Raw genomic sequence first — 5,255 nt, 5'->3', positions numbered from 1 at the left:
TAATCTAAATGAGAAAATAAGGTAGTTTTCATACTTTAAAAACAATTCTTACATATTAAGTGTATAATTATGATATAGTTATCTTACAGAGAAGAGAACCTCCTACCATAATAACTTAATTATAATATATATTTTTTCTAATTAAAATATCTTTATTATAGATATATTTTTTAATTAAAATATCTTTATTAAAGGATAATAGAGTTGTCTTACAATTTTATGTATCATTGCCCTTGTACAGATTTCATATTTCAAATTTTCTTTAAACTTCATAAACCAAATGAATATATTGCTTTTATTTATTATAGATTAATTTATAATAATCATCTACTCACAATACATAAATATTAAAAAAATCTCTTAAACATTAACGAAACTAAATACATAAAAATCAGCACTTTCTAACCTATAAATATAAAATTGATTTTATTTATTATAAATCTCTAGAACATTAACAATTTTATATATAATAAATCTCTATGAACATTAACAATTTCTGTAACATAACAAGACTAGATACATAAAAATCAACACTTCCTAATCTATAAATATAAACTAGCCTATAAATATAAAATTGATTTTATTTATTATAGATTAATGTACAATATCATCTACCCACATTACATAAATATTTAGGCAATAAGGTGTTAATTTTATATATTATAAATTTCTTGAACATTAACAATTTCTTTAGCATAAACAAGACTAAATACATAAAAGTCAACACTTTCGAACATACAAATATAAAATTTATTTTATATATTATAGATTAATCTATAATAATCATCCACCCACACTACATAAATATTTAGGCAGGAAGGCAAATTCTCTTATGTGCCACCCTGTCCTATCATATAAGGCGATTTGATGTGTTAGACGATTGGAATGATTCCCACCATCCAATCATCATACAGGGTTATGGAGTTAGTTACTGTAACAACCCAGCGCTGTGAAGACGGGTTCTGGAACAAGGGCATCTCTTCCTGGGCTGTCTGCCACTGTGCCGCCCCTATCTTCCGTAAACGGCCACTGGCCGTGATCGAGGGTCGAGACTCTGCCATGGAGGAGGCGAACATCTTGACCAAGTAAGGTAGCAAAGGTTATATTATTCACAGGTTGGATGCATTCAGGCCGAGCAACATCATGCAGAAGGGGGCGCTGGATAACCCCAAGATCGACATCATATGGAATATGGAAGTCCTCAAGGCTTTTGGGAACGAAAGGGGTTTACTCAGCCGGCTCAATCTCCGGAACACAGTGACCGATGACGAGTCAGTGTTGCTAGCGTCGGGGTTTTTCTTCGCCATCGAGCACGAACAGGCCACCAAGTTTTTGGAGGGGCAGCTGGAGTTGGAGTCAGACGGCTATATAGTGACAAAGCCTGGAACAACCAACCCAAACAAGTATTGCGGGGGTTTTGGCCGTGGGAGATGTTCATGACAAGAAATGGAGCCAAGCCCTTATGGCTGCGTGCAAAGGTATGTAAAAGCCTGCAATGAGATCTGGTGTTTGCTATCCATGGTATTAAAATTTTGGACATTTTTTCATTTCAATTCCGCCGCAATGTGGGGTTTCAGAATATTGGACATTTTTTCATTTCAATTTCACTGCAGTGTGGGGTTTCAACACTGCTGCCCTGATCTGTTAAAGATATATCTATTTTAAATTGTTTCATCATGGACTTGAGATAAAGATGAATTCCTTATGTTTTGAATTTGAATGTTGTTTGTGCAGGGTGCATGGTCGCTTTGGTAGCAGAGCACTTTTTACATGAAATAGAGGTGGAGGAGGATATGTAGAGTTCCTTGCTTTAGATTTCCTATGCTAGAGACCTTCATAGTTCTGAGCTGCCTTTTATTTCTGATGCGAGAGACCTTCATAGTTCTGAGCTGCTTTTTGAATAAATGCTAATTTACTGGGTGGTTCAAATAGTAGGGACAGAGCTGCATAATTATTACAAATATTTCATTTTAATATTTTTAGTTAAAATTTGAATTATTTAAATTCTATGTCATAATCATGAAAATTTAAATGTAAATTCTTTGCCCAACCAAACCATTGCATCAAGTCCAAAAACATACAATAATTTGGATAATGTGTTTTTTTCCCCGATGCTAAAACCTACTACATATTTTATTATCCAAATAGCTTCAAAACCATTGTAAGTGAGCGAAAAGTTTAAAAAACTTACTACATATTTTATTATCTAAATAGCCCATATTGGAGCCCCTCAAAGCAATCCTTGCCAAAGATTACCATGAAGACACGAACTCAAGATAGTAGATACAGGTGGCCCCCAGTTAGGGTGATAAAGGGGGAGTGTATGAGCATGAAGACAACGCATGTGACAGGACGGCCATGACGCCCGCCTACTACCAGCAAGCTAGATCAACTAGACGTGGTGGTGTCCTGCATGACTGCAGGAATTTCGAGGAGGCAAAATGGCAGGAGTATGGGGGGAGAGGTGGGCAAGAATGATGGTTATAGTGGGATGAGACATAGGGTAGATGCGAAGGTGTACATGAGGGTGGTAAGTTTAGAAAGACAGCTCAGATTGCAGCGAAGGAAGGAGGAGATCAGAGCAGCACGAGCGATGGGATCTTCTGCGGCCGATCTCAATTCGAGGTATGTTTCCTTTGGCTTACCCCCTACAATCCACTCTGTTAAGCATAATATGTTGGAGGAGGGGGGGAAGATGGGAAACATGGGGGAGGGGCTGTTTCAGGGTAGGCTTGAGGATTACATTAACAGGGAGTGAGAGGAACGGGGCATAGGCATGCCTGGAGAATGTATGGCAGATGGCTTTACCACCAACCTTAGTCTAAGGGGGGAGAGACCTTCGATTCTACAGAGAGTCGGGGGAGGCTGGAATGGGGAAGGAATGCTAAGAGACAAGGATATGCTGACTAACGGAAAGACTGAAGTTCCTAGAATGCTAACGTTTTCTGTTGACAATTGTAAGCAGGAGTCTGTAAAGGAAGAAATGGCACGCTTGGGTAGAGGCCAGGGTCATGGGGGTAGAGGGCACCAGAGCCAGCCATTTAGTAGTGATCCTACAACTTTTACATTGGCAGGTCAGAGAAGAGGCATGAAATCAATCAAGACAGCTAATCATGAAATAACTCATGCATACAAAAAAGGCACGGATGCTGACATTCTTCAACTAATGCAGGAGATGGAGGACAATGTCATGGAAGAAGATTCTAAGCCAAAAATGGAAGAATGGGGGGATATAGTCCCCGACCCTGGGCACACCAGAGGCAGGATGATGCTATATAAACAAGCCCTGCATGTGTACTGGATTGTGAAGTGTTTACTGGCCAGATCCCTGGAGCAGGTGGCGGGGGAGGTGGCAGAAATAGCATAAGGTATGCCCACTATAAAAAAGGACATAAAAAATCTGCAAATTATCTTGTTAATGCAAGACAGCAAGCTGGATGAGATCCAACAATGTCTGATGAAGCTATCTCCAGCACCAGGTGACTCTGCTGTTGCACTGGCTATTGTGGAATCTGATAAAGATGATATAAAGGAATAGTTTTTAGTTTCGAGTTCGTACTGGGTTTTTAGTGGATAGGATTTTCTTTTCCTGTGCCTTATGTTAGTTCGGAATCTGAACAATGTTTCTAGATGTGAAGTATATTTAGCTTGGATTGAAATACTAGTAAAATTTTGCTTCTCGATGGCATATAAAAGACTCAGGTGGCCAACATAATTGGTTTCCCATTTAGGCAATTTGAGGCCACCAAAATTCTGTAAATGGAACAGCTTGCTTTATAAATAGAAAAAGAAGGAACTATCGCAGCTTACAAAAAAAGAATTGTTGTTCTCATAATTACTTATTTATATTACAATTTTTTATACATATTATTTGTTATATTATCTTGTATATATTGATATATGAATTATCACTGTAAAAAATGAATCAATAAGTATTATAAATAAAGAGAATTAAATGATATGCAATTTTTGTTTTTAGGTTTTTTGAGAAGGTGAGAGAGGTGGAGGTGGAGGTGGAGGAAGATGAGGTGGAAGTCATGGTGGAGGAGGTAGACATGGTGGAGGAGGAGGAGGAGGAGGAGGAGGAGGTGGTGGTGGTGGTGGATGTGGAGGTGGTGGTCGAGGTGGAGGATATGGTGGAGGAGGAGGTGGTCGAGGAGGAGGAGGAGGAGGAGGAGGAGGAGGAGGTGGTCGAGGAGGAGGAGGAGGAGGAGGCAGAGGAGGAGGTGGTGGTAGTGGTCAATCAGGAGGTTGAGATGGAGGTGGAAGAGGTGGAGAAGGAGGAGGTGGACATGGAAGAGGATGAGGTATAGGTGGAAGAGGAGAATGGGGAGGATGAGGAGGACAAAAGGGGTGGTGGACGAGGTAGAGTTGGAGGTGGAGGAAGAGGTGGTGGAGGAAGAGGTGTGGGTGGAGGTGGAGGAGGAGAAGGAGGAGGAGGTGGAGGTGGAGTTGGAGGTGGTGGAGGAGGAGGTGGTATAGGTGGATATCGTGGAGGAGGATGTGGAGGTGGAGGTGGTTGAGGTGAATGTCTAGCTCGAAGAAGAGGCGGAGGAGGTGAAAGTGGAGGTGGAGGTGGTGGTGGTGGAGGAGGAGGTTATGTTGGAGGAGGAGGTAGAGATGGAAGAGGAGGCAGAGTGGGAGGAGGAGGTGGTGGAGGTGGTGGTGGAGGAGGAGGTGGTGGTGGATGTGGAGGCAGAGTTAGAAGAGGAGGCAGAGCAGAAGGTCGAGGTGGTGGAGCAGGTGGAGGTGAATGTGTAGCTGGAAGAAGAGGTGGGAGGTGGAGGTAGTGTTGGTGGAGGAGGAGGTGGTGTTGGAGGAGGAGGCAAAGCGAGAGGGGGAGTTGGTGGAGGAGGAGGAACGAGAGGTTCAGGAGGAGGTTGTGGAGGTGGATGAGGTGGAGGTGGATGAGGAGGAGGAGGTGATGAGAGGGTGGAGGTTGAGGTGGTGGAGGTGGGGGTGGTGGTATAGGAGGTGGAGGTGGAGGAGAAGATGTAGGTGGTGGAGAAGGAGGTGGAAGAGGAGGAGGAGGAGGACGTGGATGTGGAGTTAGAGGTGGAGGTGGAGGAGGAGGTGAAGGTGGAGATGGAGTTTGAGGTGGATTAGGAGGAGGAGGAGGTGGAGGTGAAGGTGGAGGAGGAGGAGGGGATTTAGAGGTTGGAGGTGGATGAGAGGGTCAAGGATAATTTTAGGGGCGAATGTTCGCCCTTTGGCGAAATTAAGGGGTTTTAAATTTTTAGTGGGCGAATATTTTG

At 42.3% G+C, this 5,255-nt stretch overlaps 1 pseudogene; it reads left to right on the top strand.

Annotated features, from left to right (window-relative positions):
• Positions 1-918: 918 nt before the first annotated feature.
• On the top strand, positions 919-1,799 carry LOC149166548 (thioredoxin reductase 1, mitochondrial pseudogene; annotated as a pseudogene).
• Positions 1,800-5,255: the final 3,456 nt, after the last annotated feature.

The sequence above is a fragment of the Pinus tabuliformis genome, chromosome 5_1, assembly GCF_031772625.1.
Source record: "Pinus tabuliformis cultivar Carrire ecotype Pingquan chromosome 5_1, CPIR1, whole genome shotgun sequence".
Lineage (NCBI taxonomy): Eukaryota > Viridiplantae > Streptophyta > Pinopsida > Pinales > Pinaceae > Pinus > Pinus tabuliformis.
The sequence above is the reverse complement of the archived record's forward strand: the minus strand, read 5'-3'. Positions and strand labels throughout refer to the sequence as shown.